General features: G+C 45.0%; 1 pseudogene; it reads right to left on the reverse strand.

Annotated features, from left to right (window-relative positions):
- Positions 1 to 11,118: 11,118 nt before the first annotated feature.
- LOC112628417 lies at positions 11,119 to 12,247 on the reverse strand (annotated as a pseudogene).
- Between the last annotated feature and the right edge of the window lie 10,805 nt (positions 12,248 to 23,052).

The following is a 23,052-nucleotide window of genomic DNA, read 5'->3' on the forward strand; positions in this document are numbered from 1 at the left end:
AGGTATTTCTCCTAATGCTATCCCTCCCCTAGCCACTCCCCGCAACAGGCCCCAGTGTGTGATGTTCCCCTCCCTGTATCCATGTGTTCTCATTGTTCAACTCCCACTTATGAGTGAGAACATGCGGTGTTTGGTTTTCTGTTTCTGTGTTAGTTTGCTGAGAATGATGGTTTCCAGCTTCATCCATGTCCCTGCAAAGGACATAAACTCATCCTTTTTTATGGCTGCATAGTATTCTAAGGTGTGTATGTGCCACATTTTCTTTATCCAGTCGATCATTTATAGGCATTTGGGTTAGTTCTAATTCTTTGCTATTCTGAACAGTACTGAAATAAACATACGTGTTCGTGTGTCTTTATAGTAGAATGATTTATAATCCTTTGGGTATATACCCAGTAATGGGATTGCTGAGTCAAATGGTATTTCTAGTTCTAGATCCTTGAGGAATGGTCACACTGTCTTTCACAATGGTTAAACTCATTTACACTCCCACCAACAGTGTAAAAGTGTTCTTATTTCTCCACATCCTATCCAGCATCTGTTGTTTCCTGATTTTTTAATGATTGCCATTCTAACTGGCATGAGATGGTATCTCATTGTGGTTTTGATTTGCATTTCTCTAATGACCAGTGATGATGAGCTTTTTTTCATATGTTTGTTGGCTGCATAAGTGTCTTCTTTTGAGAAGTGTCTGTTCATATCTTTAACCCACTTTTTGATGGGATTGTTTGTTTTTTCTTGTAAATTTGTTTAAGTTCTTTGTAGATTCTGGATATTAGCCCTTTGTCAGATGGATAGATTGCAAAAATTTTCTCCCATTCTGTAGGTTGCCTGTTCACTCTGATGATACTTTCTTTTGCTATGCAGAAGCTTTTTAGTTTAATTAGATCGCATTTCTCAATTTTGGCTTTTGTTGCCATTGCTTTTGGTGTTTTATTCATGAAGTCTTTGCCCATGCCTGTGTCCTGAATGGTATTGCCTAGGTTTTCTTCTAGAGTTTTTATGGTTTTAGGTCTTACATTTAAGTCTTTAATCCATCTTGAGTTAATTTTTGTATAAGGTGTAAGAATGGGGTCCAGTTTCAGTTTTCTGCATATGGCTAGCCAGTTTTCCCAACATCATTTATTAAATAGGGAATCCTTTCCCCATTGCTTGTTTTTGTCAGGTTTGTCAAAGATCAGATGATTGTAGATGTGTGATGTTATTTCTGAGGTCTCTGTTCTGTTCCATTGGTCTATATATCTGTTTTGGTACCAGTGCCATGCTGTTTTGGTTACTGTAGCCTTGTACTATAGTTTGAAGTCAGGTAGCATGATGCCTCCAGCTTTGTTCTTTTTGCTTAGAGTTGTCTTGGCTATACAGGCGCTTTTTGGTTACATACGAAATTTAAAGTAGTTTGTTCTAATTCTGTGAAGAAAGTCAATGGTAGCTTTATGAGGATAGCATTGAATCTGTAAATTACTTTGGGCAGTATGACCATTTTAATCATATTGATTCTTCCTATCCGTGAGCATGGAATGTTTTTTCATTTGTTTGTGTCCTCTCTTATTTCCTTGAGCAGTGGTTTGTAGTTCTCCTTGAAAAGGTCCTTCACATCCCTTGTAAGTTGTATTCCTAGGTATTTTATCCTCTTTGTAGAAAATGTGAATGGGAATTCACTCATGATTTGGCTCTCTATTATTGGTATATAGGAATGCTTGTGATTTTTGCACATTAATTTTTTATCCTGAGACTTTGCTGAAGTTGCTTATCAGCTTAAGGAGATTTTGGGCTGAGAAAATGGGGTTTTCTAACTATACAATAATGTCATCTGCAAACAGGGACAATTTGACTTCCTCTCTTCCTATTTGAATACCCTTTATTTCTTTCTCTTGCCTGATTGCCCTGGCCAGAATTTCCAATAATATGTTGAATAGGAGTGGTGAGAGAGGGCATCCTTGTATTGTGCTGGTTTTCAAAGAGAATGCTTCCAGCTTTTGCCCATTCAGTATGATATCAGCTGTGAGTTTGTCATAAACAGCTCTTATTATTTTGAGATACGTTCCATCAATACCTAGTTTATTGAGTGTTTTTAGCATGAAGGGGTATTTAATTTTATTGAAGGCCTTTTCTGTGTCTGTTGAGATAATCATGTTGTTTTTGTCATTGGTTCTGTTTATGTGATGGATTATGATTATTGATTTGGTATGTTGAACCAGCCTTGCATCCCAGGGATGAATCCCACTTGATTGTGGTGGATAAGCTTTTTGATGTGCTGCTGGGTTTGGTTTGCCAGTATTTTATTGAGGATTTTTGCATCGATGTTCATCAGGGATATTGGCCTGAAATTTTCTTTTCTTTTTTTGCTATGTCTCTGCCAGATTTTAGTATCAGGATGATGCTGGTCTCACAAAATGAGTTAGGGAAGAGTACCTCTTTTCTATTGTTTGGAATACTTTCAGAAGGAATGGTACCAGCTCCTCTTTGTACCTCTCAGAGAATTCAACTGTGAATCTGTCCAGTCCTGGACTTTTTTTGGTTGCTAGGCTATTAATTGCTGCCTCGACTTCAGAACTTGTTATTGGTCTATTCAGGGATTCTACTTCTTCCTGGTTTAGTCTTGGGAGAGTGTATGTGTCCAAGAATTTATCCAGTTCTTCTAGATTTTCTAGTTTATTTGCCTAGAGGTGTTTATAGTATTCTCTGATGGTAGTTTGTATTTCTGTGGGATCGGTGGTGATATTCTCTTTATCTTTTTTTTATTGTATCTATTTTATTCTTCTCTATTTTCTTCTTTATTATTCTGGCTAGTGGTCTATCTATTTTGTTAATCTTTTCAAAACACCAGCCCCCCCAGATTCATTGATTTTTTTGAAGGGTTTTGGGTTTTTCATGTCTCTCTCTCCTTCAGTTCTGCTCTGATCTTAGTTATTTCTTGTTCTGTTAGCTTTTGAATTTGTTTGCTCTTGCTTCTCTAGTTCTTTTAATTGTGATGTCAGGGTGTCGATTTTAGATCTTTCCTGCTTTCTCCTGTGGGAACTTAGTGCTATAAACTTCCCTCGAAGCACTGCTTTAGCTGTGTCTCAGAGATTCTGGTACATCGTGTCTTTGTTTTCATTGGTTTCAAAGAACTTATTTATTTCTGCCTTAATTTCTTTATTTACCCAGTAGTCACTCAGGAGCAGGTTGTTCAGTTTTCATGTAGTTGTGTGGTTTTGAGTGAGTTTCTTAATCCTGAGTTCTAATTTGATTGCCCTGTGGTCAGAGAGACTGTTTGTTATGATTTCCATTCTTTTGCATTTGCTGAGGAGTATTTTACTTCCAATTGTATGGTCAATTTTAGAGTAAGTGTTATGTGGTGCTGAGAAGAATGTATATTCTGTTGATTTTGGGTGGAGAGTTCTGTAGATGTCTATTAAGTCTGCTTGGTCCAGAGCTGAGTTCAAGTCCTGAATATCCTTGTTAATTTTCTGTCTCATTCATCTGTCTAATATTGACAGTGAGGTGTTACAGTCTCCCACTATTATTGTGGGGAAGTCTAAGTCTCTTTATAGGTCTCTAAGAACTTGCTTTATGAATCTGGGTGCTCCTGTTTTGGGTGCATATATATTTAGAATAGTTAGCTCTTCTTGTTGCATGGATCCCTTTACCATTATGTAATGCCCTTCTTTGTCTTTTTAAATCTTTGTAGGTTTTAAGTCTGTTTTAGAGACTAGGATTGCAACCCCTGCTTTTTTTTTTTTTCCCCCTTCCATTTGCTTGGAAAATATTCCTCCATCCCTTTATTTTGAGCCTATGTGTGTCTTTGCACATGAGATTGGTCTCCTGAATACAGCACACCAATGGATCTTGGCTCTTTATCCAATTTGCCAGCCTGTGTCTTTCAATTGGGACATTTAGCCCATTTACACTTAAGGTTAATATTGTTATGTGTGAATTTGATCTTGTCATTATGATGCTAGTTAGTTATTTTGCCCATTAGTTGATGCAGTTTCTTCATAGTATTGAGGGTCTTTACAAGTTGGTATGTTTTTGCAGTGACTGGTACTGGTTTTTCCTTTCCATATTTAGTACTTTCTTCAGGAGCTCTTGTAAGGCAGGCCTGGTGGTGACAAAATCTCTCAGCATTTGCTCGTCTGTAAAGGATTTTATTTCTCCTTGGCTTAATGAAGCTTAGTTTGGCTGGATATGAAATTCCAGGTTAAAAATTCTTTTCTTTAAGAATGTTGAATATTGGCCCCCACTCTTTTCTGGCTTGTAGGGTTTCTACACAAAGATCTGCTGTTAGTCTGATGGGCTTCCCTTTGTGGATAACCTGACCTTTTTCTCCGGCTGCCCTTAACGTTTTTTCCTTCATTTCAACCTTGGTGAATCCGATGATTATGTGTCTTGGGGTTGCTCTTCTCGAGGAGTATCTTTGTGGTGTTCTCTGTATTTCCTGAATTTGAATGTTGGCCTGACTTGCTAGGTTGGGGAAGTTCTCCTGGATAATATCTTGAAGAGTGTTTCCTAACTTGGTTCCATTCTCCCCGTCACTTTCAGGTACACCAATCCAACATAGGTTTGGTCTTTTCACATAGTCCCATATTTCTTGGAGGGTTTGTTCCATTTCATTCTTTTTTCTCTAATCTTGTCTTCGTGCTTTATTTCATTAAGTTGACCTTCAATCTCTGATATCCTTTCTTTCACTTGATCAGTTTGGCTATTGACACTTGTGTATGCTTCATGAAGTTCTTGTGCTGTGTTTTTCAGCTCCATCAGGTCATTTATGTTCTTCTCTAAACTGATTATTCTAGTTAGCAATTCCTTTAACCTTTTTTCAAGGTTCTTAGCTTCCTTGCATTGGGTTAGACCATGCTCCTTTAGCTCAGAGGGGCTTGTTATTGCCCACCTTCTGAAGACTACTTCTGTCAATTCATCAACTCATTCTCCATCCAGTTTTGTTCCCTTGCTGGCAAGGAGTTGTGATCCTTTGGCGGAGAAGAGGCTTTCTGGGTTTTGGAATTTTCAGCCTTTTTGGACTGGTTTTTCCTCATCTTCATGGATTTATCTACCTTTGGTCTTTGATGCTGGTGACCTTTGGATGGGGTTTCTGTGTGGACATCCTTTTTGTTGATGTTGATGCTATTCCTTTCTGTTTGTTAGTTTTCCTTCTAACAGTCAGGCTCCTCCTCTGCAGGTCTGCTGGAGTTTGCTGGAGGTCCACTCCAGACCCTGTTTGCCTGGGTATCACCAGTGGAGGCTGCAGAACAGCAAAGATTGCTGCCTGTTTATTCCTCTGGAAGCTTCATCCCAGAGGGGCACCCACAAGATGCCAGCCGGAGCTCTCCTGTATGACATGTCTGTCAACCCCTGCTGGGAGGTGTCTCCCCATCAGGTGGCACAGGGATCAGGGACCCACTCAAAGAGGCAGTCTGTCCCTTAGCAGAGTTCAAGTGCTGTGCTGGGAGATCTGCTGCTCTCCTCAGAGCCGGCAGGCAGGAATGTTTAAGTCTGCTGAAGCTGTGCCCACAGCCGCCCCTTCCCTCAGCTGCTCTGTCCCAGGGAGATGGGAGTCTGATCTATGAGCCCGACTGGGACTGCTGCCTTTCTTTCAGAGATACCCTTACCAGAGAGGAGGATTCTAGAGAGGCAGTCTGGCTACAGCAGCTTTGCCCAGCTGAATTGGGCTCAGCCCAGTTTGAACTTCCCAGTGGCTTTGTTTATACTGTGAGGGGAAAACCGCCTAGTCAAGCCTCAGTAATGGCAAACACCCCTTCCCCCACCAAGCTCTAGTATCCCAGGTCAACTTCAGACTGCTGTGCTGGCAGAGAGAATTTCAAGCCAGTGGATCGTAGCTTGCTGAGCTCCGTGGTGTGGGATCTGCTGAGCTAGACCACTTGGCTCCCTGGCTTTAGTCCCCTTTCCAGGGGAGTGAACTGTTCTGTCTCACTGGCATTCCAGGCACCACTGGGCTATGAAGAAAACAAAACAAAACAAAACAAAACAAAACAAAATTCCTGCAGCTACCTTGGTGTCTGCCCAACTGGCTGCCCAGTTTTGTGCTTGAAACCCAGGGCCCTGGTGGCATAGGCACCCCAGGGAATCTCCTGGTATACGGGTTGTGAAGACTGTGGGAAAAGTGTAGTATCTGGGCCGGAAGGCATTGTGCCTCAGGGCACATTTCCTCACGGCTCCCCTTGGCTAGGGGAGGGAGTTCCCTGACCCTTTGCACTTTCCAGGTGAGACAACACCCCACCCTGCTTTGACTCTCCATCTGTGGGCTACACTCACTGTCTAACCAGTCTCAATGATACGAGCCAGTACCTCAGTTGGAAATGCAGAAATCACCCACTTTCTGCATGGATCTCGCTGGGAGCTACAGGCTGGAGCTGTTCTTATTTGGTGGTCTTGCCCACAGCTCCCTTGCTTTCCTCTTTACTAGCATGTTGTCACACACAGATTTTAAGAACACTTCTGGTAGATTTGATCCAAGAGTAACTCAGAAGAACATCAGTGGCATCCATTCTCCCCTTTGGTAATTTTTAAGAAAAATGATGCTGCTGCCTCTCTCTTTATAAATGGTGACTGTTTTCTCCACTCCATCCCGTATTTTCTCCACATTTTTGCCTTCTTGGTAGCATTAGCAATTCTCAGAACAGAGAATAACCTAGAAATCCAGGTTTGATTAGCAAGTGATACCTCTAAAAAGTGCTTGCAAACCTCCTTTTATGGACCAGGGATGTTAACAGAAACTGTTTGACAGTTCTTCCTTTCCAGGGACAAAACTGATCTCATAATCTGTGACCATTATTCCAAAGTGAGAATCCATCAGGCTCTGCGTGTGGCTGTGAGAATGAACTTCCTATCCAGGGAGAGATCCGTCAGGGAAAGCCAGCCCCTCCATGGGGCAGATGATGTCAGGAAGTGGTGGTGGGGTATCATCATAGCCGTCATTTTGCCTCGCTAAAGAAGGTATCAAAAGGGGACAGAACACATCTCCCTTTGGGGGCATTTGTCCCCGGTCCCTTATATGTGGGCAAACCCCTCTTCACTCATTCCTCTGGGAGTGTGAGCGAGCATGCTTGTGACAGCTGTCTAGACAAAACCTCTAAGCCGAAAGGGTGCAGACACTGTTAAATGTCACACAGCCTTGCCGTAAATGAAGATCAAAAGTTGCTCCAAACAACCTCTGTGCCTGATAGCCTGAAACCTGTGTCTCATCATTTTTTAAACAACCTACATAGGCCTAGCACAGAAAATGGAGCTTTTCCTATTTTTCGGTAAGACTTTAAAAGCATCCCTACGACAAGGATGGAAAATAAAAAGCTGACCGCTTCTCCATGCTCGTAAGAAGGTAAACTCCATAGGGGAGACATGGCATGTTTTGTTCAGTTGGCACATGTCAGTATGACTACGACAACTGGTAAAATGCTGAAATACTTCCAGACCAATTAACACTCACTGCGCTGAGCAAGGCCCCAGAAATCTCCAGCCACTAACAGAGAGGGTTAGTGACTGGCTCACTGGGGGCCAGCGGGACCTGTTTCAGCCCCTTGACTTACATCTGTTCTGGTTGGCTGTTCCTGGAGCCCTCGTAACTACTGATATTCTGCAGACCATCCCTATTGCAGCCCAAGCATCTAGCTGTGCCTTGTAAAGGCCCTGATATGGTTTGGCTGTGTCCCCACCCAAATCTCATCTTGAATTGTAGCTCCCATAATCCCCACGTGTTGTGGGAGAGACGTGGTGGGAGGTAATTGAATCATGGGGACGGTTACCCCCATGCTGCTCTTCTCGTGATAGTGAGTTCTCATGAGATCTGATGGTTTTATAAGGGGTTACCCCCACCTTTTTAAAAAAATTAGACAGAGTCTCACTCTGTCACCAGGCTGGAGTGCAGTGGCGCAATCTCAACTCACTGCAATCTCCACCTCCCAGGTTCCAGCCATTCCCCTGCCTCAGCCTCCCGAGTAGCTGGGACCATAGGCGTGCTCCGCCACACCCGGCTAATTTTTTGTATTTTAGTAGAGATGAGGTTTCACCATGTTGGCCAGGATGGTTTCGATCTCCTGACCTCAGGATCCGCCCTTGTCCTCCCAAAGTGCTGGGATTACAGGCGTGGGTCACTGTGCCCGGCCGGTTTTCCTCTCCTTTGCTTGGCACTTCTCTCTTGCCTGCCGTGATGTAAGACGTGCCTTTGCTCTTCCTTTGCCTTCCATCATGATTGTGAGGCCTCCCCAGCCATGTGGAACTATGAGTCCATTAAATCTCTTTTTCCTTTATAAATTACCTAGTCTTGGGTATGTCTTTATTAGAAGTGTGAATGGACTAATACAGACCCCCCCCCAATATATATTTGCTGAGTGAGTGGATAGGGACACCCATATATTCCAGCCACCTTTTGGTAAGTGGTTTATGGTGGGGGGCACAGGCCCTGACTAAAGAACTGGATGTTTTGCCAAGGAAGGGACCTGAGCTGAGAAGACTCATTTACTCTCGAAGACTTAAGACAACATCTCTCTTGGACCAGAGAATGCTGGTGAGCAGCCCAGGCACAAATCGCCCCAGTGGGTGCCGGGCTCTGCCGATACTTGGGCAGGACTGACAGTGCACTCATAGCTGCCAACACACTGATATTAAAATCCCATCTGATTAGTTAAAGCTCACCCTGTGAGTGCTGATATTTTTCAGGAAATAGGAAGGATGTCTGCCCCCCTCCACACCCACCCCCTGCCCTTTTCTCTTGGTTTTCTTTTTTAATAACACATTCAGAAGTGGTTTAATGGCTGTTGAAGGAAATTATTGCCACAGCAATCAGGGCTCTCTGTGTGAAACACCTTCAATAGTCCGTGGCCTCCCTCGTGAGGCAGGGGGACATTTGGATATTAAAATGCCACTGAGCTACATCTGCCGACAAGCAGCCACTAATCATCTCTTAAGGCAGCAGGGGACATACCCCAGGTCCTCAACTCACCAATACTTTCCTTAGGCGGGTTGCAGCCAGATGGTGGTTTCCTAGGCAAGGACAGCAGAGAACGAGGAATAAAGAAGTGGAAAAGGATCTGGCAAGAGGCCAGCACAGAGAGAACCGTTTGCTCATCCTCTCTGCTTCAGGTGAGAACAGACCTGCATGCCTCGCATTCGCAAGGTCCAATTTTCAGTTAAGTGGTGCCTCAGAGGAAGCATGTGACCTTACTTGCAGTTACATCCAAAGACTATAAATTTTTTTTAAGTGCTCCTGTAAGTTGAGCAGCTTCTATATGCTGGGTTGGCAGGATGCAGTCATTGGCCTTCGTGGATTCTCCTTCCTGCTTCTCCGTCCTCTTCTGAGCCTGGGATGCTGGCCTGCCTGAAAGGCCCCCTTATCCTCTGCCTTCCACTGGAGTTTGGCCAGCGGGAAGAAGCAGCCAGAGTTAGGAGGGTGGGAAGGGAGTACAGTCAGGTTTATTCTCCAGTTCATACCCTGTAGAGATACCACCAGGGGTTGGCAGTGTATTTCCTGGCATCAACCTCCACTCCTATTGGATGACCCTCCCCGTCATGCTACCTGTATGGAGCGAGGGTTCTGGATTCTGACAACTGTTTTCTCTTTTGCCCTTCAGGCTAACAGCTATAACAGCTACCCCCACTCCTCCGCCCATACGCACCATTGCCAGCCAGGTACTACGCTGTGTCTTGTGAGTCTCCCCATCCCTGCTGCACCTTTGTAAGTGGTCTCCTAATTTCTCTCTCCTCCAGTCACCCAGTTTGAATGTGCCATCTGTTCCTTGCTGGGCCCTGGCTGCCACCCAGTTGCATGCAGGTCTTTCTGTACCTTCTTGGAGACCTTCATACCACTCCTGCAATGTCATCATTACAGTCTTCCTTTACAGAGAAGACACCACGTGACTCACCCAAAGGCACTCAGCTGGAATTTGTGACTCTAGGCATCAGAAGCACATCAGTCTAATTTCCAAGTGTAGGCCCTGCTCACTGCCCTCCTAGGATCTCTTAGACCTTACAGGGGTCCTCAAATCCTTACTTCAATCTTCTCTCAGCACCAGCTGTTTTATGAACTAAACTTTGCTTACTAGCCTTCGGATCAAAGCACTTCAACACCTTTGATTTTCTTTGAGCCTCAGAACATGAATTTACTTGGATCCAAATCATTCCCGGACATACCAAGAACCTACAGATGAAAAGGAATCCAGCGAGGGATCCGTTGGCAGGGGATCGGTGGCCTTGCGTCATCCTTCAGTGTATGGCACACCATGAGCACCCAGGAATGTCCTGGGGAGGCGTGGCATTGTCCCAGCAAGTAGAGCCAATGTGTCTACAGCTTGGGCTACAGCAAGGGTTATTCTGCCTGGTTCAAAAGTCCACTCTTCCTTTTAATGCATGGCATGACCCATCTATATTAGGGTAAAGCATATCTCCTGGAGAAAGCAATATTAAGATACAGTAAAGAATATGGTTTTTCGTTTCTTTTTCTCAGATGTAAGCATCTGATTTGAACATTCTAGGCTGGCAGATCACTCTGCCCCACGCAGCCATCAGGAACTCTGGTACCTTTCAGCTTGTCTCTGCATGTCTGGGAGCAGTGCTGCTTAAGTGTGGACCATAGGCAAGTACCAGTCCACAAACTGCTTGGTAGAAGTCCACCATGAATTGAGTTGTGACATGGATAATACGCTTTCAGAAACTTTTACCACGATTTGACATTGTCATGACATCCAGGCACATGACCAGTGGACTCGGCTCATTGAACAGGTTGTAGACCAAAATTTGGTCCATGATAGATGGGAATTGGAGTTGGGTGGAAATCATGTTCTTCAACACAGGTAGTTTGAGGAGTCTTACTTTAGAGTCTGCTAATCTATCTGATCATTTCTGTAGCCAGCAAGAAGGGGAGAAGGAGCATGGAAGAACCACTCTGTGTCTTTTGTTGTTGTTGTTTTTGTTGTTGTAGAGTACCTGTTCCATTTTTATAGCATGAGAACAGTACAATCTACTATTTATTCTGCAGTAACCCGTTTCAGTATTTGAGAATGTCTGTGATGTGCAGAGAGATGGCCTATATTTAGTCTCATCATCCACTTGATTCTAACATGATCTCTGTCCAAAGTTCCATTTCTTGGGCTTTGATATTTATTACTAAGTGCAAACGCTGCCTGCTTTTCACGTTGTCTTATGCTTTCTGAGCAGGTTCAAACCAGAAAGAAAAGGTGAGGCTAAAAGCTCAAAGTGAGTAAGTGTGAGAACCACAAGGAAGCCCACCGCTCCACAGTAGATGATCAAAACCACGTCCTCACGTGGTAGGTGGCACCTGGAGAGGGCATAGTCTGTGGGTGTGATGCTACCCATAGTGAAACTGGGGTTGTTTCTGTTCCTCCAACTGAAAGACGGGAAGCTGAGCTCGGGGATTCGTCCCCCGTGGTGCACCTCGCAGGTGCTGTGCATGTGGCCGCTGAGATCCAGGTGTAGCTGGAACCAACACAGCAGCTTTTGTGATGCCTCCCAAGAAAGCATATCATAGTTCTCCTTTAATGGGATGTTCTTTTCCTCCGGAGGAGCAACATCTTCCCCAGAACAGTTAGCGTTGCTTCTCCAATACAGAGGATAACGCTCTCGGGAGCAATTCAGTCTGTAAGAAACTTCAATGAGCTCTGCTTCTGCTTCAGAACAGATGCCACAGCTGTCCTCCTTCAGTGCCATGCTGTTGACCATCACAAAGTGAATGCCTTTCAGAGGCATTCAGCGAAAACAGCCTTTCAGAGATGAGCACTTTCTCAATCTGTTCTATCTCGTATGTGTTCATCTCATAGTGGAAGCCAGTGTCATGGTTTCCAGCAACTACCTTCAGTTGCACATGACTTGGGTGTCTGAACATTTTCTGAAACTGCTCCACATCATCCGCCCAGGCCTCAGGGGTGCCCCACTTCCCTTCATCAAAGGCATCCTCCAGGATGAAGACGACTTCTGGCTGCAGCAACCACAGAGCTGTCTGGAAGACTCTCTCCACCTGCCATTTCCTTCGCAATTTGTCCAACCAGTGACCTAGGAATTCCCCAAGCAAGTGGGTGTCAGCCAAAGACATGACTTTGAGCACAGGCTCATGCATGGCCTGTTCACCACCATAGGCTATGGTTTTCACTTCAGGCCAATTACACCAGAAGATCACTAAGTAGTAGATTAAAAATTCACAAAACAGAAGCACAGCAAAGACGATGAGTTTCAACAGCAATCAGCTCTTCCTCTTTAACCGATGAAAATTCTGTCTTCCTAACCTCAATCTGCTCATAGCCATTTCTCAAGCAACTAACAAATCCATCAAGGGTTCACCACGAGAAAACTGCAGAGCCCTGGGTAGGGTGATGGCATTCAGATCTTAGCTGGATACCTGTAATTTTTCAGGAAAATCACCGATTCACCTCACCTTTTAAAGAGAGAGACTGATATGAAGGTAGTTGGCTGCTGCTCCCCCAAATCAGGATGCATTTGTAACAGCCACGCTTTCCTGCTCTGCACACAATGCCAGGCAGGTGGGGAGCACAGGGCACGGTGCAGGAGCCCTTTCACCTGCGCCTGGCGATGGCTTCAGCAGACTGAACTCGGCTGTGCACCCACCATACTCTGTGTCTTAAGATGTCATCCTGGGGATGGTTCATCCTCTTCTCACAATATGCAAGTGAGAACTTTTCAATATGGCCGCTGCCCCTGACACAAGGAATGTTGGGAAACCTGGTCCTCCACTGTTGAGCATGCATCCGCCACTGAACCCTCACCATGGACAATGAGAAGAATGGATTTTGGTGAATGACTACTTTTTTTTTTTTTAATCACGTCACCCTTCCTTATCACATTTTTTAAAAATCACGTCACCCTTCCTTATCGCCCATTCCTGAATACAGCCCACTCAAAATCAAAGCCACCATTTCTACCAAAAAGTGTGATCAGTAGTCTTTCCTGTACACTCTCAACTCTCAGTTGGGACATGCAGGGATAGGAAAATGCTGGACCAGCATCTAAGACCTGCTTACTATTCCTCCCTCTGCAGCAAAATGACTCTGTGACCTGGAGGACATTGTCTCATCTCTGTCCTTCAGTTTCCTCCCTTGATGATCAGGGATCATAATATTTATCAAGCAAAATCATTTTTGGCCATGTACACCATACGTTAATAGTGATAGCTAACATTTATTGAGTGTTTGCTAGGTGCCAGGTGCTGTTCTAAGTATATTGCATGTATTAATTCATTTAACCTTCACACCAACCCTATAAGAAGGGTTCTATTATTGTCTTCATTCTACGGCTGAAAAAAAAGTGAGGTACAGAGCAAGTAAGGAACTCGCCCAGGGTCACCAGAGTCCAAGTTCATAATCACTGCCTTGCTACTTCCTTAATAGAGAGGTAAAAGATTTTCAGAGTATTTTATCCTGTTTTCCTTGAATTTCCTGAACTTCCACTTTAATTTATGGGCCATCTGGTCTGTCTCCCTGTGAGATGAAGGATTCTTTCTAGGAAGGGACCATTGATTTTCCGTCCTCATACCCCCAACCACAACCTGTTCAGCCTGGTGCTTTCATGTAAGAGTTTAGTGAATGTGTGTGGGTGAATCTTGGTAAATACAGCAAAGCAATTTTTATTGGATTCATGATGCCATCATGGAAATGGCATAAATTTACCATCACCACACCTGAATTCAATCCCTCTTCTCCTGGATCCTAGCTGTGCTAGACTGGGCAAATTACTTATCCACCTAACCTCATGAAGCATTCTTTTTCTCCCCGTTAACATGGATGTAATATAGAGAAAAAGTTTAGTTCTTAAAGCCAAGGTTTCCTGTGGCAACTTCTGCCACTTACGGAATCATTCATAACACTGAGGAATATATCACTAATGCACACCTTCCCCAGCAGAGATTGGTATGGCTGGAACAAGGGAGGGACCAAAGTGGAAAGCCGTGCTGGCTCCTCTGTGCTGTTCAAAAGAGGGACTTGGAGAGAATGTGCCCCTGATGAGCAGACATGCTAATGAGCTTCCAGGTAAGCCTAGAGGTGAGTAGCGCTGGAGAATTCACATTTTTATCTTGCAAAAGTGACTGGGAATCAAATGGGAAAGAGGAGATGAAAAGGTGGGAAAGAAAGGGGACCCAGAAAAGTGAAGGGTGAGGGCTTAACTGGGAGGAGAAAGGCCACACGGGAGAGAGTCCTCTTGTTGGAAATGGCCAACTAAATGCCAACAGAGGGATGTGTGATATTCAATTTCTTTTCTTGTTTTGCAGTGAAGCATCCCCATTCAACATTCTAAACCTTCAGTATAGTTTTCTACATACAAATGCTTTGAGTTAATAATATGTGTTGTGTAGTGGTGAGGAGGGGAGGGAGCACTCCATACCTGGGTGATGTGATCAGAAACAGGCTGCAACATGAGAGGAACAGCAAGAGAATTTGCAAGAAGCCAGAGGAGCTTGAAGCCAGAGATCAATGGGAAAACATAAGCTCCCACCCCCCACATATCTCCTAGGAGATTAGAGGAAACATGGCTGGCTGTGATTGCACACACAGCAGCATTGGAATCAACTTAATTTGTTTGTTTGCTTGTTTTTGAGACAGAGTCTCAGTCTGTCACCCAGACTAGAGTGCAGTGGCACGATCTCAGCTCACTGCAACCTTCACCTCCCGGGTTTGTGTGATTCTCGTGTCTCAGTCACCTGAGGCAGAGACCACCACGCCTGGCAAGTTTTTGTATTTTTTGTAGAGACAGGGTTTCACCATGTTGGCCAGGCTGGTCTTGAACTCCTGACCTCAAGTGATCTGCCCACCTCAGCCTCCCAAAGTGCTGGGATTACAGGCCTGAATCAATTTAATTTAAAGCTCAAAGGGCAGGGGACCTCTGCTGGCATCTAGGGTACAAAGGTATACTAATATCCAAAAGTCATTTCTAAAAATGTAAGCAGCCTGTATGGCATGGCTACCAACATAAGAATGAGATGCCAGCCATATACCATCATGGTAATATGATAAACATCAATGCTGCCAATACCTACCTCCTAGAGCTGCAAAATGGTAAAAATACAATGACATACATAAAAACTCAACATATGTAAAATCCAGCACACCAGTACTCTCTCTTCTTCAGGTAGGAAAGGGCCAACAGGATCCAACGATCTGGGGGAGACGGAGTGGGAGACAGAAAACTGGAATTTGAGAAGGAGTTCAGAGTTCTGCCATCCTCCATCCCTGCCATCAGGTGCATTTTAGAGGCAGAGGGAGAGGGAGGACCCCCCCACTCCTAAGGTGAGAGGAGAGCCAGCCTGGGGCCTCCAGCATGACACAGACAGCAAACGGATGCTGGGGGGGTATGTTTCACCTGTGAGCTTAGTGTCAAGAGGTGGGACTTTTGAGGTCTGAAGATTTATTTAGAAAAAAATTCAAAATAGTTTAGGGAAAAAAGAGGATTTACTGGCTCCCAGAAATTAAAAATGCTAAGGAATGTAAAGTTTTCAGGCTCAGTAGGATTCAGGAGCTCAGTCCACGACACCCATCCCTCAGCGACCCTGTCCTCCATTTTGACTTTCTCCTCAGGTTCCATGTGGTGACAAGATGGCTGCCCATCACCCAGCCCATATCTCCCTCATGGTTCATGTCACTGGCCCATCCCTGAACCATCACTGTGGCCAAGGAAACAAAATACACCAGTTAACCTTGGCCATTGTCTGGTGCTTACATGCTCTCTGGCTTCACGTCATCCTATTCTCCCTCTTGCCTACTCTGCCTCAACCACATGGGCCTCCTTCTTGTTCCTCAAACAGCCCAGGCATGCTTCACCTCAGGGCCGTGGCCATAGCTCTTCCGTCTGCCCAGAGTATCTTCCCTCAGAGGTCTGTGTGGCTCCTTCCCACTTCTTTGGATGTCTGCACAAATGTCACCTTCCCAACGAGGACCCCTGGATTTGAACTCACACTGATACCACCTGCTGCGCACACTCACATATTCCCTATTCCTATCTCCTGTCTTATTTTTCTCTAGAGCAGATTCCATCATCAGACTGTAACTAAACAAATAAGTAAAATAGGCAGTGTGTTAGTCTTCCTCCACCCCACACCGGTAGAAAATAAATTCCATGAGGCCAAGGACTTTTGTCTATCTTGTTCACCACTCTATTCCCAGAACCTAGAATAATGCCTGGCACAGGCTGGGAGTGGTGGTGCACACGTGTAACCCCAACACATTTGAGAGGCCAAAGTGGTAGGATTCCTTGAGCCCAGGAGTTTGAGACCAGCTTGGACAACATAGCTAGACCCTGTGTCTACAAAAAATAATAATAATAAAAAATTAGCCAGGCATGATGGTTTGTGCCTGTAGTCCCAGCTATTCAGAAGGCTGAAGTGGGAGGATCACTTGAGCCCAGGAGGTCAAGTTTTCGGGGAGCTATGTTCACACCACTGCAGTCCAGCCTGGGAGACAGAGCAAGACCCTGTCTCAAAGCAATAATAATAATGTGTGGCACATAGAAAGTTCTCAATAAATTGTTTAATAAATCAATAATAAGGTCACAAGCTCCAGATGTGGAATGTCGGTAGGGGCCCCACTCAAAAGCCAGGGATTGAGGTCAAGGAGATGTGATTTCCTGAGTAAATGTGGGGAGAGGTAGCTACCAGTGGGAGAGTGAATGGCAGCTTGGCCTCTGAAACAGATGTCCAATTTCCCTCCCTGTCCACAATCCACACACAAGCCATTCCCTGGCTTCCACCTCAGAGTCACAGCTGGAGCTTCCTAAAGCAATTCCCCCTCTTAATGTAGCACCTCGGAGTGCAGACCCAACCTCCTTCCAATCCCATTCCCCAAACTAGCACTGGGCGCCTGGCCCCACGTGGACAGGGACACTTCAGTCTTGTTCTATCCACCCCAATCCCTTTATTCCCCTTCCCTCCACCCCACTCCCCTTTGTGGCTTTTTACATGACAATCAATAGCAGCCGGGCTTTGGGGATATTATCAGAGCCCTGATTGCAACCTCTAACATTATAATTCACAGGGTTGTGGGGAGCATTAGTACATCCAGGATAAATTAATTCAGTGTAAGTAAGCGCTTTGAAGCCGGGCACATCGCTCGGCTTTTGAAGCTTAAGCCCTGTTTAGATTACTTGATTAAAGTGGGTTCAAAGCTTCGGCGATCAATATATTTTGCTTAAGAGCAGTGTTGCTACAGAAGCAGATTTAATTGCATCCCGGTGCCCTGCCTTGCAGATAGCTCTTTAGAATATAATGAGATATCACAGAGCCAAAAATTGAGGGTGGGAGGGAAAGAGGAGGAACAGTCATTCAAGTTACCACCCTGGAAAAGCAGGCGACACATAGTTGGATGATGTGAGCATAAATAATCCCCCAAAATGAGAAGCTGGGGAAAACTAAAGATGGCAATCTCTGCTTATAAAATCTTGACACACAAGACACCAGAGGACAATCTCGGTTATCTGGCTGTTTTGAGGATGGATTCCTGGGTTGCGACTGGGGGAAACAATTAGTCCTCAATAATGTGACATTTTTAGGATTACAGGCTGGCACTTAATCAAAGTCAATGTGGTTAATGAGGGGGCTGACCGGACGGACCCCACGAGGCAGGGGCCAGGCGGCATCACTAATATCAGGGCAGTCATCTGAGTCTGCAGCAGGAGCCTGGACTAGGAGTCCAGGATGGATGGGAAGAGAGGAAGTAACATGTGTCACACGCCTACTGTGTGCTAGCTAGTGCTCTGGGAGTTTAACGCTTTTATTAGGTTGGTGCAAAAGTGATGGCAATGATTACTTTTGCGCCAACCTAATATTTTATTTAATTGTTAAAGTAAATTAAATAAATACAACTGTGCCCATTTTCCAGGGGTGGGTTGGTTGGGAAGGGAGTAAAGGCAGAATTTGAACCCCTGTTTCCCTGATTCTCAAAGCCATACTCTGCATCAGTTCTGGTCTCCATTCAGCCACTACCTACCTGTGGGAACATCTGCAAGTCATTTAACCAACTGGGCTATAGTTATCTCTATTGTAAAATGAGAGGGAGCCTAAGCCTCCCCTGACTCAAAATCTTTGGTTTAGAATAACTCTGGCCTGGGAGTCAAGACAGCCTGGGTTTCTGTCTTTGCAATATCAACCAGCCGTGTGATAGGATCATCGTTTCACCTCTCTGCTGCATTTACCCATTTACGATGCCAAGTCGTGGTGCTTACCTGGCCATGTGGTAGCAGTCAATGAGACGTCAGATGAGGGAGGCCTCTGACAAGCTGTAAATAGCACACAAGTGAATCTATTTAAAATCTTTAAATGAGGTGGGCCACAAACTCATCTCCTTTAAAGAGCAGAAAACTCTCTATGCCATCACGCCCTGACGTAGTCCAAAGACCAGCTGACCATGTGTATTAGTCTGTTCTCATGCTGCTAATAAAAACATACCCGAAACTGGGTAATTTATAAAGGAAAGAGGCTAAGAGGTTTAATTGACTCACGGTTCTGCATAGCTGGGGAGGCCTCAGAAAACTTACAATCATGATAGAAAGCACCTGTTCACAGGGCAGCAGGAGACAGAATAAGTGCCCAGCAAAGGGAGAAGCCCCTTATAAAAGCATTAGATTTCATAAGAACTCATTCACTACCACGAGAACAGGATAGGGGAAACCACCCTCATTATTCAGTCGTCTCCACCTGGTCCCTCCCACGACACATGAGAATTATGGGAACTACAATTCAAAATAGATTTAGGTGGGGATACAGCTAAACCATGTCGCCATGGGAGAGGAGCCCTCCACCTACCGACAGTCACACTTTCCTCTGTCCTTGCAGTTCTCTCTTCTCATGGGTTCCAAAAGGTTCACCCCTCAATGCTGAATCTCTGTAGGAAATCCAGGTAGCCTCATGCCTTTTCCTTTCCAAGTCAAGCCCGATTACCTTGGAGGACAGGGCTGGGGTAGGAGAAAGGTGTGAGGAGAAGTGGCCTCCTCAGCAAGTGTCCCACGGAGGCGGTCTGCATCTCAAACACATTCTTTCTTTCACAGCCTGAGGGAACTGACAGAGCGTGGGGGCTCTGGAAGCCTCCCTCCCTTAAGTTTCCATGTAAAATATTTTTATTTATGTTACAACAACATGATACAGCACCATATGCCCATGAATCAGACCCAATATAGAGTCTGCAGATTCGCCTCCCATTGGAGCTGAGCTGAGAACAACAGACTTCAGAAAACTCAGAGGAGGACACATGCCCCAACTTGGGGGAAGCAGGAAAGGGACTGACTGCATTTGTTTTTTGGCTCCCTGGGTAGAGGTGAAGGTGGGAAAGCGAACTAATATTTCCTGTAACTCTCATTCAGACTTTCAAGAACATTCGTATTGGCCATCAAATCCCCTTTCAGGCTTTGGGAAACTCACCACCTTTTTGAGTATTGGTGGGTGGTATCATTGGTTCTATCTTTAAAAGCAGAAATTGCCAGACACTTGCTTTCCCAGCCTCCCTTGCAGCTAGGACATGGGCACATGAGAGAGGCTCTACCCATCAGATATACTTAACCAGAGTTTGCATCCAGGGTTAGCAACATAAAGAAGCAAGAATGGTAGAAGATGCAGCAAGATGGAGTTATTGGGGTTGGGGGGGGGCAGTGACAGTGACCTGAAGCTAGGAGTAGCATCTGGTGCTGGTGGCAGTATTGTGTATGGTACTCAGTAGTGGTGGAGGGAGTGTCCTGCAGGCCAGTTTTGCAGCACGATTGGGGCATTGCTCCTGTGTGCATGATCCCAGCCTGGTTCTCCAGCCAACTGCAGCAATTCTGTGAGCTCTCTTTTAATGCATACCTTTGGTTAAGTTTTCTGTGGCTTCCTCTTAGAAGCTCTGGTAGATGCAGAACAGAAATCAGAAAGCTGGGGCAAAGTCCTGGCTCCACTGGGCCATGATGAGATGGGGCCCTTGCACTCTACAATTTTTGAGTCCCATCCTGCACTGACACACCATGGTGGGAGAGAAAACCTCCAGAACATGCACAGCATCCTCAGGCATGACACGCAGGCTCTTCAGTCAGACTGGAGTTTCAGTCCTCCTACCTCCGCTACCCACTGTGTTCCTTGGAGACTTACATCATAAAGCCTCAGTTTCCTCCTCTAAGAGTAGAACCTAAGAATAGTACCCATCACATAGAGTGAGGTAAAGGCTAAGGTGATAATCCATGTAAGAGACTCAATAAATTCTAAATCTAAGTCAGCACAGGAATTGATTGACACAAAGATGTCCTGAGCACTCTTCCTAAAATGACTTCCCGCAAAACAGTTTAAGCTTTCATGCTTACTTAAAACAATAATAATACGCATGCCACTTACTTTGCTTTAAAATTACATTTTAGGGCTGTTAGTAATTTTTCACATTTTTAACTTTGAGCTTTACAGCTACCTGTCTTAGTCCATTCCAGCTGCTGTAACAAAATACCATAGAATGGGTATCTTCTAAACTACAGAAATTTATTTCTCATGGTTCTGAAGGCTGGGAAGTGCAAGACCAAAGTACCAGCACGTTTGGTGTTTGGTGAGGGCTGGCTTCCTGGTTCATAGACAGCATCTTCTCACTGTATCCCCACATGGTAGAAGGAGCAAACAAGCTCTCAGAGGTGTATTTTATAAGGGCACTAATCCCATTCCTAAGGGCTCTGCCCTCATGGCTTAATCACCTCCCAAATGCCCTACCTCCTAATATCATCCCCTTGGGGGTGAAGATTTTGACATATGAATTCTGGGGGGACATGAACATTCAAACCATAGCATAACCTACACAAAGCAAATATTCTTATCCCTGTCTTAGAGCGGTAAGAGCCAGGGCTTAGAAAATAAAAATAATAAAATAAATAAATAAATAAACGCTCACCCAAGTTCTATTACCTTGGAAGAGCAGGGCAGGATTAAAAACCAAGGTGTCTTTATGTGAATGTAGTTCCTAACTGTCCCTGAAGAGGTATGCACTTCAAACAAGAAAATTATTTTTTGGCTCCAATGATTTGTGCCCTTGTAGTTTCCCAGAGTCCCTGGAATCTAGCCATGGCTGAGAGCAGTTCTGCCCCTGGACTTCCCAACCATGTGAATTTGAAGCTCCCTGTGTTCACTTTAGTTAGTTTGAGTTGGTTCTTCTCACTTGCCACCCAGAGCTCCAACTGGTTCAGAAGCTTCACCCTTCATGTTGTCTGCTTTTATCCATTCTATTTGACAACCATTCACTGAATTTTTGTGATGTGCCAGGGACCATGTCAGGCCCTGGGGATGCAATGATGGATGGGGTACAGTCCCTGCCTTCAGAATGCAGCCACCCCATGAGCTAGGGGTTGCCAGATGCTCCTGCTTCTGTTTTCTAGGCTAGGAAACCTAGGCTCAGAGAGATTGAAGGACTTCACTCAGGGTCATAGCTTTGTAGTGGCAGAGCCAAGAAAAGAACCCCAGCAGAGAATTTTCTACAGAGAACATTACTTCACCATTGGAGTCCACAGCTGATGGATGAGGGCACAACTCAACCACAAGTCTCGGGGGTTGCTTCTATCCTTTGGAATCCAATAAAGACTGAAAGAATAAATAAGTTCCAGAAGGGCTTAGAGGAGCTCACATGAATGATGGAGCCAGAATGAGTTATTACGGGGCAAGTCAAAGAGGCTCACATCCCTAACCTTTAGAAATTGACTTCACCGAAGGCAACTACTGTGTTCTTCCCATAAAGCATCTCTTGCTACTACTGTCAGAGACAGAACAAAGGGACAGACCAAACTTTATTCTGTGCTCATTTAGTGGGTCTCATATTTCAAAGGTTTTGGTCTCTGCCTCCCTCAAGAAATAGGATCCAAGTGCCTCAGAACTTATAATCAGGAAACTGAATCCCTTGCAGGGTAGAAGCAATGGTAGGGGAGAAAGGGATTTGCTCCTGAGGTGAGTCAAATAAGCACAGAAATTCCCTACTTGGGCCCTTTCTTATAGCTCCAGAGGTAGTGCCTATAGTTCGAATGAGAACAAAGAAGGAGGTGGTCACAGCACAAAGCCACACATCACACTGCCTAGCCATCACCATGGCAACAGCAATGTCCCTGGGAAGCCGGGAAGAGGAAGCTGCTCCTGCCGCCATTTTCTGCCTAACAATCTGAGTGGCAGCCTCTAGGTGATGGGGAAACTGGGGAGAGAGCCGGCCAAGTGTCCAGGCTCACTTCTGTCCAGAGGCCCCCTTGTGTCCCTAAGTGCCACCTGACCTCCTCTGTTCCTTGTCCATACCCTCTTGAACACTATTCCTTCAATAGCGGTCTCCTTTCTTCTCCCTCCCAGCAGCCAGTTAGTGACCTACTTTTCAAACTTAACACTTCTCAGAATATCTGAACTAAATGAAGCCTCAGGTGTTATCTATTTCTACTGCTCCCCCGTTTTCTCCCCCGTTTTTCAGAGGAGGACAGGAAAGCCAGGCACATGGCGTGATTTGTCCTGTCTTTTCTAAGAGGCGCCATGACCAGAACACATTACTGTGACTCAGACAATCTGTAACCTACAGCACCTCATTTTTCACTCCCCTAATAAAGTCCCATGTGCCAGGTTGAACTTCCCTCCTTCCCCGACCAGGTCTCCTCAATGGCCAAGGTGGAGGAGCCGCAGCCAGAGACCTGCCCCGCCACCCCCCGCCAACATGCTGCCTGTGTTCCTCCCCACAAGTTTGCCATGGCAGTGGTTTTAGAAAAGAAGTCAGCTGGAGAGCCAGCTTGGATGACAGCACAGACTTACATTTCAGAGTCTCTAAAAGAACTCCCTAAAAGGAACGGCAATGGTGGATATTTACATTGTAATGTATTGGAATCAGCTTTAGATGGTTTCAAAATGTTAAAACTCTCCCTATATTCTCAGCCTTTTAAGAGAACAACTATTTCCATTTTTTCCATCCAGTTTTCATTATTCATAGAAGGCTCTGTGAGCGAAGTGATGTAGCAACCATGTGCCCAAACGGTCTCAGTCATGTGACGAGTTCTTCTCTGTAGAGGGACTCTGGGAATCCATGCAACACAGACAGATGGGCCACACAGACCACTTTCAAAGTAAGAGTCCCTTCCTCACTTACCTTCTATGAT

This window comes from Theropithecus gelada, chromosome 7b, assembly GCF_003255815.1.
Source record: "Theropithecus gelada isolate Dixy chromosome 7b, Tgel_1.0, whole genome shotgun sequence".
In the NCBI taxonomy this organism is placed as follows: domain Eukaryota; kingdom Metazoa; phylum Chordata; class Mammalia; order Primates; family Cercopithecidae; genus Theropithecus; species Theropithecus gelada.